Below are 14,419 nucleotides of genomic sequence, written 5' to 3'. Positions count from 1 at the left end.
CTGTGACGGCCGCACTTAAGGGGCAGAGTAGACATCCGGTTGTTTCACCGGCCCAGGCAGAGCAGGAGCGCGCGAGTGCCCTACTTCGAGAGTTCCGACAGTTTGACCCTCCGCGATTCCAAGGCGAGCCAGATCCGACCGCAGCTGAGAGGTGGCGCTCCGATGTGGAGAAGATTTTTGATACCATGTCATGTACGACCGAGCAGCGAGTTCGGTTGGCGGTGTTTCTTTTTCAGGGCGAGGCCGAGCACTGGTGGACCTCGGTTACCCGCGTCGCAGGGCCTGACTACGTCTGGACATGGGATGATTTTATAGACCGATTCGAGGAGCAGTACTTCCCTGACCACATTCGACGCCAGAGGGCACTGGAGTTCGAGACTCTGGTGCAGGGGGACATGACTGTGGCGCAGTACGCGGCCCGCTTCGTGGCGCTATTGAGGTTTACGCCATATATGGTTGATGATGAGGGGCGGAAGGCCGGCCGTTTCGAGAGCGGCTTACATTAAGGTCTTCGAGGCCGTGTGATTGGACACGAGCTTCCGACCTTTCAGGCTGTAGTGCGGAGGGCTCAGATCTATGAGACAGAGTGGGCTGGCGCGCAGGCCGACAGAGATCAGAGGAGGGGACAAGAGGCAGACACCCTCCAAGGAGCTCCCAGCGGCGCGACCACGAGAGGTACAGAGCCACCCACCTGCAGTGTACCGCCGGAAGCACCAGGAGCTGCCCCCAGCAGCCATTTACAAGGACTTATTTTGGATGTGGTGGGACAGGGCATCGCTTGTCCGAGTGCCCTCGCCCTCATCTCCAGCAGTCGAGGATCACAGCAGCCTCACCTACATCCACCGAGAGCACCACAACAGCTCCCACAGCAGCAAGGTAGGCCGCCGCAGCGACCGCAGCAGCAGCGACCCAGCCACCTCGGCCGCCGAGGCCCCAGTAGCGAGACAGCAGTATAGGCCGCCGCAGAGGCAGCAGCCAGCAGGGACCGCAGAGGGGACAGGCACCTCCCGGTTAGATTCTATGCAGCTCCGTCGAGGGTATACTTTCCGTCTCTTCATGCATCGCTCGAGTATTATTTGATTCGGCGCTTCTCACTCATTCATGTCCGAGGGCTTCTGCTTATTCGATCGGATTGCCGACAGAGTCTACTAGTGAGGGATTGATCGTATCGACGCCCTTGGGGAGGACCTCAGGTATTGGGCCGTCTCTGTCCATCTTGCCCGGTTCTTGTCGGTGATATCTTTTTGCCGGCTGACTTGTTTGCCGATGACCGATTTCGACGTTATCTTGGGCATGGATTGGCTTGGCGAGTACCACGCTATCTGTTCTGCGAGGACAATCACATTCTGCATACCAGGCTTGCCGCAGCTTCATCGCCGAGCCCCGAGGAGAGCCGTTATCTTGCATGATGTGCGCAGCCGAGGAGCCTATTGCCTTGTGTATTGATCGGTGGCCGGTTATCTGCGACTTCCCGACGTGTTCCAGGAGATTCCGGATTGCCTCCTCGCCGCCATATCGAGTTCCAGATCGATCTGTGCCCGGCACCGCGCCTATCTCGAAGGCCCCGTCTGTATGGCACCGATGGAGTTGCGTGAGCCACAATGACGATTGGACGAGTTGCGTGAGTTGGGATTTATTCGTCCGAGCAGTTCACCTTGGGAGCGCCGATACTCTTCGTTAGGAAGAAGGATGGCTCGTTGAGGCTCGACGTGGATTACCGCGAGCTCAACCGGTCACGATTAAGAACAAATACCCGCTCCCGAGGATAGGCGATTTATTTGATCAGCGCTGCAGGTGCACAGTTCTTTTCGAAGATTGACTGCGTTGGTTATCATCGATTCGTGTCGAGAGGAGGACATCCCGAAGGCGGCTTTCAGGAGCGTTATGGTCATTTTGAGTTTCGGGTCATGTCCTTTGGGCTGACCAATGCACCCACGGTCTTCATGCTTGATGAACGAGGTCTTTCGTCCATATCTCGATCGGTTTGTTGTGGTCTTCATTGATGACATTCTCGATATATTCGAGGACCCGTGAGGACCATATGCATCATCTGGTCGCATTGCGACCCTCCGTGCCCACCGGCTATATGCGAAGCTGGAGAAGTGAGTTCTGGCGGGAGGAGGTGAGATTCCTCGGTCACGTGGTGACGAGGGAGGGTGTCGCATGGACCCCTCGAAGGTTGAGGCGGTGTGGGGTCAGCCCACGATTGCGTCCGAGATCCGCAGCTTTCCTTGGTTTAGCGGGATATTATCGGCGTTTCATTGAGGGCTTCTCCGGTATAGCGCCGTTGACCAGGTTGACTCGGAAGGGCGCGAGTTTATTTGGAGTGACGCCCGTGAGCGAGCATTTATGGAGCGGAAGGACCGTCACATTCGCTCTGTCCTCACTCTTCCCTCGGGAGTGATGGATTCGTGGTATTTACCGATGCTTCGCGTATTGGATTGGGTGCTGTCCCGATGCAGCGGTAGACTGTAGCATTTGCGTCTCGTCACTCAAGGTTCATGAGCTGAACTACCCCACGCACGATTTGGAGCCGGCAGCAGTCTCGCACTGAAGGTGTGGAGACACTATCTCTATGGGGTTAGGTTCGAGCTCTTCTCCGACCACAAGAGCTTAAAGTATCTATTTTCTCAGTCTGAGCTGAACATGAGACAGAGATGCTAAATGGAGCTCCTGAAGGATTATGATTTTGATCTCTAATACCACCCAGGCAAGGCGAATGTGGTAACGGATACCCTCAGCCGTCAGCCACGAGGCCTGGTGGCACACATGATGATTCAGGAGTGGAGGATACTCGAGGATATAGCAGTATACGACTTCGAGTTTAGTCTATAGTCTTCTATCGTCCAGCTATCGAGTCTGTCGATTCAACCCTCTCTTGTCGCAAGGGTGATTGAGGCTCGGCGACAGATGAGTCGTTGCAGGATTACCGAGCAGATGCGGAGTCGGACAGATTGGCAGATTGGTGCCGATGGTGGACTTCGCCGAGGCCGATTGTGTGTCCCGGATATTCCCGAGTTGCGCAGAGATCTTATGACCGAGGCACATCGATCGCGGTTTTCTATCCACCCCGGCTCGACGAAGATGTACCGTGATATGAGGCGCCAGTATTTTTGGGTAAGCGCCAGTTTGTTAGATTTGTGGCCAAGTGTGACACATGCCAGCGTGTAAAGGCCGATCATCAGAGACCCCCCGGTCTATTGCAGCCGTTGAGCGTCCAGACGTGGAAGTGGGAGCACGTATCTACAGATTTTATTATGGGTTTGCCGACGACTCAGCGCGGTCACGACGCCATTTGGGTTGTCGTGGACCGTCTGACGAAGTCGGCACATTTTCTTGCGATTCGTGCGACATGGCCTTTGGACCGGCTTGCGAGGTTATTCCTTGAGGAGATTGTGAGACTGCACGGCGTACCAGTCTCGATCGTTTCTGACCGAGACCCGAGGTTCACGTCTCAGTTCTGGAGGAGCTTTCAGAGAGCTATGGGCACTGATTTGCAGCTCAGTACCGCGTATCATCCGCAGACCGATGGCCAGACCGAAAGGGTCAACCAGATCCTTGAGGATATGCTTCGAACTGCGTGATTGACTTCGGTGGTAGCTGGGATGAGCATCTGCGATTGGTGAGTTCGCATACAACAACGGCTATCGGCGACCATTGGCATGGCTCCTTTTGAGGCATTATATGGCGAACCGGAGATCTCCGAGTTGTTGGACCGAGGTTGGAGAGCGGCGTCTCCTAGGTCATGAGCTTGTGCAGGAGACATCAGAGGTTATTGATATTATCAGGCAGAGGATGCGCACAGCTCAGAGCCGGCAGAAGAGTGTTGCTGATCGCCGGCGTCGTCCCTTAGAGTTTGATGTAGGGGACCATGTGTATCTCAAGGTCTCGCCCATGAAGGGCGTAGTTAGATTTGGAGCGAAGGGCAGGCTTGCCCCGAGATTCATAGGACCTTTCGAGATCACTGAGCGCATTGGCGCTGTGGCCTATCGGCTTGCCTTACCATCTCAGTTGTCTGGCGTCCACAACGTTTTTCATGTCTCTATGTTGAGGAAGTGTGGGTCAGACATAGTTCCTGTTATTGACTGGCAGCCGTTGGAGGTTCGTGAGGACGCTTCTTACATCGAGCAGCCAGTTCGTATCCTTGATCGGAAGGAGCAGGTCCTCCGGACCAAGGTCATCCCCTTGGTGAAGGTTCAGTGGGGTCACCATTCTGTTGATGAGGCATCTTGGGAGCGCGAGGCTGAGATTCGAGAGCGCTATCCTCATCTCTTTGATGATTGATTGTATGTTGTATGTTGTATGTTGTCTCTGATATTTATTTGACTATGCCTTGCTTCCTCTTCTATTATGATTTATTTTTCTTGTGTTAATTGTGTAAATTTCGAAGACGAAATTTTTATTTGGAGGGGAGAGCTGTAAGACCCGTGTCCTAATCCGTACCATTCCGTTAGCTTCCGCGGTCCTTCCGGTCAAATTCCGGCAACCTTCGCACCGTATTCGGTGTTTGCGCACGATCCTAAGCCAGGTCCCGCGCACCGACGTCGGCTCGATCTGAAACTTATGTCTTGGCGACCGCGTCGTCGCCGCGGTTCCAACGCCGTGACTTGCGCACCGAACCGATACCCAGGTAAGAAGATGCCGATCAGCGTTTATTCCGAAGAAATACCGCGCGTTGCGGATTTCGAGGGAATCTCTACACAATTAGTCCCACTAATTAACCATAAATGCAACCATACCTCAAAGTACTTCACCCATTCCCTCTTTTTCCAAAAGTCCACCATCTTTCCACCTCACCATTCCTCTTTTTCTCATTTTCAACCTCAACCATCCCTCTTCTCCACCAATTTCAAACTAAACCATACCTCTCATCACTCCTTTCTTACAACCATCACTCCACCCATCCCTCCATCCATTATTTCTATCTCTCCCTCTCATTCTCTAGCAACTTTTCCAAATTCCATGAGAAATTTCACTCATCCATCTCTCTCTCTCAACTTCAAGTGTGGCCCACCCTCTCATCTCCAATCTCAACCATTCATCTTTCATCAACCTCCATTAAAAGTGAAGGTAAGGAGCTAAGGAGTCCAAGGGAGCAAGGAGAAGGAAGATAAGGTGGGTGATTATCCATTATTTTAAATTTTAGGGCCCACTTGTTGGTGGGACCCATTTGGATGTATGTGATTTAATCAAGAGGGCCCATAGTGGCGGGGTTCCTCTATCTCACCGTGTATCTCTCTCTCTATCTCTCTCTCTTTCTTTCTTTGCAAGGGTGTGGATCCCACCAATATGTGTTACATCTCTCCCGTCCATCTACATCAGACGGTGTGGCCCATCCTATTATAGGTGATGATCCGCACCATCCACTGTTTAGATGGGCCAAATGCTATATATATATATAAATATATATACATATATATATATATATATATATATATATATGTTATATTTTATACAATATATATAATATATATAATATAATATGTATTATATATATAATATAATATATGTGTATATATATATATATATATATATATATATATATATATATATATATATATATATATCTGTGGGCCACGTCCATGTGGGACCCACCATAATGCATGAGTTTATCCACACCCACCATGAGGCGGTGTTTACCCAAACCGTCCAGCGTCCAGAGACGCTGGACGTAGGCATGGCTAGCAAAAAAAAAAAAAAAACAAAAAAAAAAGCAAAGGAAGAAAAGGTTACTTTTTAGTGGACTGCTCATGCAGGCCCCACCTTGATGTATGTATGTGATCCACACCGTCCAATCTATTCTCCAGTCTTCTTTAGGCGTTGAGCCAAAATTTTAAGGCGATCTGATCATCAGGTGGGTCATACCATCTAAAACTATGTGAAGACATGCCAGATCATAAAAAAGTACATGGCCGGATTGGATCTTGTCGATGCGGGCCCCATCTACTAAAAACCGTGGAAAAACAAAAAAAAAGAAAAGAAAGAGAGAGAACCAGCGCTGACGCTGCTGCTGCAGGACGTGCAGGCAGCGCTTGCGGCTGGCGGGCGGGCGGCCAAGAGGCAGGGACCCACGGCTCCATCCGTGGGCCCCACCATGATGTATATTTTGTATCCACACCGCCCATTTGGTGGTCCACTATTTGACATGGACCCCCCTCAAAAATCAGGCCAATCCAGCGCTCGGGCGGCCCACATCACAAGAAACAGTGTGAATTGAACTCTACCATTGAAACCCTTTCTGGGTCCACAGAAGTTCCAGATCAAGCTGAAAATTGTTGTTCCCCTCCTCCCTGGCCCGTGTGACCTTATGAACGGATCGGATGGAAGATAAACACTATGGTGGGCTCCGCATGGGACCCACAGTGGTGCATGTGTTGCATGCCCACCGTCCAGACGGACGGTGGGGCCTACTTGATGTATGTGTTCGTCCGCACAGTCCTGGACGGTGGGACCCTTCCCTGCTGCACGTGAATGTGCACGTGTGTGCACGTGTGTATGCATGTGGGTGTGTGTGCATATGTGTATGCATGTGGGTGTGTGTGCACGTGTGTGAGTGTGTGTGTGTGGATATACATACATACATATCTATATATATATATATACATATATATGTGTATATATATATAATATTATATTATTATTATATATAATATTGTATATATTTACATATATTAATATTATATAATATATATATATATATATATATATACATATGATGGTGGGCCTATATGGGCCCCACCATGATGCATGTGTTGCATCCAAGTTATTCAACCATATGGCCGTTGTTGAGGCCCACCTGGATGTGTATTTGTGGCCATTATTGAGGCCCACCTTGGTATATACATAAGGCCCATGTGATTCGACCCATTTAACGTATTTAAAGGCCCATGGGTTATGGCCCATTGCAATGTACATAAGGCCCACTGATGCGGCCCACTTGACTTATATAAGGCCCATAGGAGATGGCCCATTTGATGTATCTGAGCACTATGGGTCGAGGCCCAATGAGATGTATATTAGTCCATTGCAATGTGTGATTTCCTATGGTTTGTGTAATGGTGCTTTATGGCGGGCTAAGCCTTGGGAACAATGTTGGTTTGACGTCCACATTGCAAGGACAATGTTGGTTAAATGTCCGCATTGTCACACTCCTTAAGGTCACTGATAGGTTCATACTTATAATCTGCAGGCCGTCTAGGCCCATTTCTGTGATACGCAGAGCCCATCCCTATATGCATGTTTAGTATAGATCCATGATTTATCATCATACGCATCATATGTATGACTGGTATGAGGAGTGATTGATCATAGCATATGCCTTCGAGCAGACTGTTACGAGCTCCCTGATAGGCGGAGTTGCCCAGTATGAGCGCATGGGTTACGCAGGACTATTGCATGACTGACAGTATGACTCATGCACTTGCATTGTGTGATTGTAGTTAGTGTATGCCCTAGTGACACCAGGGCCATAGCCTCCACGAACACATCGTGGGCGGCTGGATTGGATACCGGAAATGTTTGGTTCTAGCATACGGGCGCCATAGATGTCCCTGGGTGAAAATCCCTAAACCCGATGGTACCAGAGGATGACTCCAACGTCGAGACCGAGTGGATATACGAGCGCATGAGGGCCGAATACCAGGAGGCCGCGTCTCCCACTGTGTCGTGGTCGGTTGGAAAGGAGTGTGGCCTTACTCGCCCGAGGGTAGGGGGCAATACTAGGCTGAGTTTGACCAGCTCGCGAATGGGTCCGCTATCGACATGCCGGATAGGTATTGGCAGACTATTGGTCAGGCGGATAGTGAGGTTTCTTACGCTCACTTGGACTGTGCGGCTAGGAGAACGACAGTGCCATTTGGAGTGTATTGAACCCCGGTGATTATCCAGAATGAGAACTGTACTGATACATGTTGAGGATTGGCATGCTTGAGTTGCATCTTGCATCGCATGGCCGTGTTATGGCCGATAGCATTCATATCTTGCACCGCATAGCCTTGGTACGGCTGATTGCATTCATGTGCTCATCATCATGATTCCGCATCACTCTGACCTTGCATTTTGAGCACGTCTACATTGCGCACACACTTACACCACCCTCTAAGCTTTCCATAAGCTTATGCACGATTGATGCGTGCAGGTAACGTCAGGACGCAGTCGCAGCCATAGTCTCGTTGTAGTTGGAGCGTGCAGCCGAGCTTCTGGAGTTTTGTTTCTTTTGTTACATTGTATTTTATTTTCTTTCAGTCGCATTGTACTTAAAAAGTTTTTGATCATAGTGGATTTTGTGGTGGTGTTCTTGTGGTTATTGTTTGTGGGTTATGCTTTTGTTATGCTCATTATGAATCAGACTGATGACTTGAAATCCTCCTTGTAGTATCCCAGGATCGGAACCTGGTGAATGGGTGCCGGGACCCGAAAATGGGGTTCTACGGAGGCTGTCGGCGCCGGATTCGGCGATCGAGAATTTTGTGAGCCCGGTTTCCGAGTTTGGGGCGTGACACGAGTGATGGACAAATAGTACATGTATGAAAGAATCTAGAGGCATTCCAAAAAATATATATATATCCATGTAAGAGCGAGTTAGCATAAGAGAGAAATCAACAAAAACAAAATGAGAAAAATGCAAAAAGAAAATCCTACCTATACCACTTTCGCAGGTGCTCTCGATTGCTTTTAGCGTATGCAACAAGCCTTTAAACCCCTAGGTTGCCCCTAGTGGACGAGTTGTAGTCTCGTGAGGGTTTGCAGTAATGGTACCCACAAACATTGAACTGACTAGGAAAATAAAATGGAATGAAAAGATGGGTTGCCTCCCAGGAGCGCTAAGTTTAACGTCTTCAGCCAGACAAGAATGGACCATGAACTAATCAATCTTGATAATCTGAGTCCGCCAAATAAATTTCCTCCACATCTTTGTTCACCAAATCATCTAGATATGGTTTCAGCCGTTGACCATTTACTTTGAAGATATTCCCATCTGTTAAATTTTGAATCTCAACTGCTCCATGAGGAAATACTTTTACTACTCGATAAGGACCATACCATCGCGAACGTAGTTTTCCAGGAAAGAGGCGGAGCCTGGAATTGTACAATAAGACCTTCTGGTTCGGTTCAAATGTCTTGCGAAGAATTGCTTTGTCATAGAAGATTTTTGTCTGCTCTTTATAAATTTTTGCATTCTCATATGCCTCATTTCGAATTTCCTCTAACTCATTGAGTTGAAGTTTACGGTGTGATCCGGCCTTGTGCAAATCGAAATTAAAAGTTTTGATGGCCCAATACGCATGATGTTCTAATTCCACAGGTAAGTGACAGGCTTTCCCAAAGACAAGCCTGTACGGAGACATTCCAATCGGGGTTTTGAAAGCCGTACAATATGCCCAAAGAGCATCATTTAACCATTGCGACCAATCCTTACGATCGGGGCGAACCGTTTTCTCTAAAATTTGTTTAATCTCCTGATTTGACACCTCAACTTAATCACTTGTTTGTGGATGATATGGCGTTGCAACTTTATGAGTGATGGAATATTTTTTCATTAAAGATTCAAACGGTTTGTTGCAAAAATGAGTACCCCCATCACTTATAATTGCTCGAGGAGTGCCAAAACGAGAAAAGATATTTTCTTTTAAGAAACGAACCACAACTCTGTGATCATTCGTTTTACATGGCACTGCTTCAATCCACTTAAAGACATAGTCGACGGCCACAAGGATATACACATAACCAAATGACGGGGGAAATGGGCCCATGAAGTCAATACCCCAAACATCAAATATTTCAACAATGAGAATATTGGTAAGTGGCATCATGTTCCTGTGGGAAATATTACCCGTACGTTGGCATTTATCATATGTTGAACAAAAGGCATGGGTGTCTCGAAACAGTGTAGGCCAATAAAATCCACTTTGTAATACTTTCGCAGCTGTTTTCTTTGAACCAAAATGACCACCACATGCATGATCATGACAAAAGGAGATTATACTATGAAACTCACTCTCAGGCACACATCTCTTAATAATCTGATCAGGACAAATTTTGAATAAGTATGGGTCATCCCAAAAGAAATGTTTAACCTCAGCAAGAAATTTAGATTTATCTTGTTTAGTCCAATGAGAAGGAAGTTGACCTGTAACAAGATAGTTTACAATGTCCGCATACTAAGGTAATTGGGAAATAGTTAGAAGTTGTTCATCAGGGAAAGACTCATTCACTGGCAAAGGATCCACTGTGGACTCTAAGACAAGTCTAGACAAATGGTCGGCTACTACATTTTCGGAACCCTTTTTATCCCGAATTTCAATATCGAATTCTTGTAGCAAGAGAATCCACCAAATCAATCGAGGTTTAGCGTCTTTTTTAGAAAGAAGATATTTCAATGCTGCATGATCTGAGAACACTATAACATTTGATCCTATGAGATACGACCTGAATTTGTCTAGAGCAAATACCACCGCCAACAATTCTTTTTCAGTGGTAGAGTAGTTGAGCTGTGCATCATTTAGAGTCCTACTAGCATAATAAATGACATGAGGCATTTTGTTCAATCTTTGTCCTAGGACGGCTCCAACAGCATAATCAGAAGCATCACACATAAGCTCAAAAGGTAAACTCTAATCAGGTGGTTGGATGATTGGAGCAGAAGTTAGTAAATGCTTCAACTTATCAAAAGCTTACCGTCACTCATCATTAAGGACAAAAGCAACATCTTTAGCTAGTAAATTGCATAAGGGTCGAGAAATTTTGCTAAAATCCTTAATGAATCTCCTGTAGAATCCCGCATGCCCTAAGAATGATCTAATCTCCTTAACCGTTCTGGGTGGAGGAAGGCTAGAAATTAAATCAATCTTGGCTTTATCAACTTCAATGCCTTTACTTGAAATAACATGCCCAAGTACAATCCCTTTTTGAACCATAAAATGACACTTTTCCCAATTCAATACCAGGTTCGTTTTTTCACATCTTTCCAAGACAAGAGATAGATGGTATAAACATTCATCAAATGAAGAGCCGAAAATTGAAAAATCATCCATGAAAATCTCAAAAAAACGCTCAACCATATCTGAAAAAATACTCATCATGCATCGTTGGAAGGTCGCAGGCGCATTACACAATCCAAATGGCATACGCCGATAGGCATATGTGCCAAAAGGACATGTAAATGTGGTTTTCTCTTGATCCTCGGGAGCAATGGGAATCTGATTATACTCGGAATAACCATCCAGGAAACAATAATAGCTATGCCCTGCCAATCTCTCCAGCATCTAATCTATGAAAGGAAGAGGAAAGTGATCCTTCCTTGTGACCAGGTTCAGTTTACGGTAATCAATACAAACTCGCCAACCCGTAGTCATGCGCGTTGGTACTAACTCATTATCCTCATTCTTTTTCACCGTAATCCCAGACTTTTTAGGAACAACTTGAACTGGACTGACCCATGTGCTATCTGAAATGGGGTAAATGATACCAACATCTAACAATTTTAGCACCTCAGCCCGAACGACCTCTTTCATGTTAGGGTTAAGCCTCCTTTGCATTTCACGCGATGTTTTTGCGTTCTCTTCAAGATGAATACGATGCATACACACCGAGGGGCTTATTCCCTTAATGTCCGCTATTGTCCACCCAATAGCTGCCTTATGTTCTCTAAGAACATTAAGCAACTTACCCTCCTGTTCTTTATCAAGGTTAGCAGCTATGATGACAGGCAGGGTTTCAGAAGGTCCTAAGAATGCATACTTGAGAGTTTCAGGTAATTGCTTAAGGTCGACTTTGGGTGGTTTCTCAATAGATGGGATCAGTTTAGACTCAGAAGGTGGAAGAGGTTCCACTCTAGCTTTCCATTTTGTTGTATTCATTTCTGGATTAGAGTCAAGCAATGCATTGACTTCTTGGATGGAACTTTCTATGTCAAAATCTACGCCAAAATGTGCTAAACAAGTCTCAAGAGCGTCATCGGAAGATTCAAGGAAAGAGTCATGCACTAGACTCTCAATCATATTCACTTCAAATATATCATCCGAGTCTGACATTTGTTGTCCAGCATTGAAAACGTTGAGCTTGATCTTCATGTTACCAAAGGACAACTTTATAACTCCATTCCTACAATTTATGATTGCATTGGAGGTAGCCAAGAATGGACGTCCTAAGATAATCGGGATTTAACTTGTAGGATTCTGGACAGGCTGAATATCTAGAACAATGAAATCCACTGGAAAATAAAACTTATCAACCTGGATCAGCACATCTTCAATAATACCACGAGGCACCATGACAGATCTATCAGCTAGTTGAAGTGTTATTTTGGTTGATTTCAGCTCACCAAGTCCTAGCTGCTCATACACAGAATATGGTAACAAATTGACACTCGCCCCTAAATCAAGCAATGCCTTCTCAATCTTATGATCTCCTATGACGCAAGAAATGGTAGGAGCTCCTGGATCCCTAAATTTAGGAGGGGTGTTGTGTTGAATCATGGAGCTGAGTTGCTCTGCAAGGAAGACCTTCTTATGAACATTCATCTTACGCTTTTGAGTGCATAAATCTTTAAGAAACTTAGCGTAAGCAGGAACTTGCTTGATAGCATCAAGCAACGGAATGTTGATTTGCACTTGCTTAAACATGTCTAATATCTCATTAAAGTTATTTCCTTTCTTAACCGGTGCCAGACGTTGAGGAAAAGGTGCTTTAGGCACATAAGATGGCACTTGAGTGGTTCCTGGAGAGTTTGAGTGTTGTTGGACTTTGGATGCACTAGTATGTCTCTCCATTTCATTTTGATCTTCCGTATTGGACTTTAATTCTTCCCTAGGCATCTCTACTTTGTTCTCGATCTATTTACCGGACCTAAGGGTAATGATTGATTTGGCTTGCTCATGATATTGTTCTTGGCTTGAATTAGAGCCAATCTCATACTGTCCTTTTGGATTTACCACAGGTTGACTAGGGAACTTGCCCTTCTCTCTCTCACTCAATGTGGCAGCAAGTTGACCCAACTGTACTTCTAGCTTAGCAATAGATTGCGCATTTGCATGTAAACTCTGCTGGTTAGCTAGTAAGGTATGTTGGGTGTCTTTTTGAAATTGAAGTGAACTCTGCATAAAAAGATTGAGTGTGTCCTCAAGAGATGGTTTCCTAGATTGTGGAGGCACTTGTTGATACTGTGAGAACTGCTGAGGTTGTTGACTGCCAACTTAGGAGTAAGTTTACATAGGAGGATTTCCAGATGGTCCTCCTTGTTGTGGTCCTTTTGCCCAAGAGAAATTTGGATGTCTAGCCCACCCTAGGTTGTAGGTGTCTGAGTAAGGATCATTCCCAGGTCTCCGAAAGGTGTTCATAGCATGTACTTGTTCAGGGAGAAATTCTGGAAATGTTGAACTAGATGGACAAGACGGCGTAGGATGGGCGGGACTAGAACATATGGCACATGACTCGACTTGAGTTGTTTGTGGAGGTCCATTATTTAACATTAAAGCATCCACTTTCTTTGTCAGGCTATCAATTTTGGCATAAAGATCTGGCGTGACTCCTACCTCATATATACCACCTTTCTTCTGTGGTTGGGGACTCCTTTCACCTCTATTTGAGTAGTCCCATTGCTGGGAATTTTCACACAAGGTTTCAAAGAAATTCCAAGCTTCGACATCACTTTTGGTCATGAATGACCCTCCACTGGTGGCATCAACCATGCGACGGTTTTGGGGTGTCAGACCATCATAGAAGTATTGAACCTGTTGCCACTTTTCAAAACCATGGTGTGGACATTTAAGAAGTAAATCCTTCCATCTTTCCCAACATTCATGAAAGTGCTCACCCTCTTTTTGTGTGAAATTCGTAATTTCTCTACGGAGAGCATTAGTTTTGTGAATCGGGAAGAACTTGTTTAAGAACTTCTTAGACAGTTGATCCCATGTAGTGATAGACCCAACTCCTAGAGAATTCAACCATGCTTTCGCCTTATCCTTCAAAGAAAAAGGAAAAAGACGCAAACGGATCGAATCGTCTGAAAAGTTTTGAAACTTAAAGGTGGAGCAAATGTCTAAGAATTCTTTCACATGATAATATGGATCCTCCTTATCTGAACCATAAAAGGAGGGCAACAATTGTATGACCCCAGGCTTCAGTTCAAAGTGTGCTGCCGTAGTGGCAGGCAACACTATACATGAAGGCGCATTGAATTGGACAGGAGCTAAATAATCTCTAAGAGCTTTAGTTCCATTCTCTTCCGCCATTTCAAATAGGATGTTTCTAAATCTTCTACGAAAGGTTCTTTCTATTTCAGGATCAAAAGGTGCTAGTTCTATATTCAGAGATCTACGTCCTAGCATAAACTATGTTATCAATATAAGAAAGAAAACTAAACTAAGATGCAACCTAAGATGAATAAGACTAAAAGAAAAAGTTATGAATTCCTAAAACA

At 45.9% G+C, this 14,419-nt stretch overlaps 1 non-coding gene across 1 annotated transcript; it reads left to right on the top strand.

Moving 5' to 3' along the window:
* The first annotated feature begins 13,746 nt into the window (after positions 1-13,746).
* LOC131226549 (small nucleolar RNA R71) lies at positions 13,747-13,853 on the top strand. Its single transcript, XR_009161923.1, has one exon. It is a non-coding gene; the product is annotated as a small nucleolar RNA R71 (small nucleolar RNA).
* Positions 13,854-14,419: the final 566 nt, after the last annotated feature.

Source organism: Magnolia sinica, chromosome 14 (assembly GCF_029962835.1).
Source record: "Magnolia sinica isolate HGM2019 chromosome 14, MsV1, whole genome shotgun sequence".
NCBI lineage: Eukaryota > Viridiplantae > Streptophyta > Magnoliopsida > Magnoliales > Magnoliaceae > Magnolia > Magnolia sinica.
This window is presented reverse-complemented; position numbering and strand designations above follow the sequence as displayed.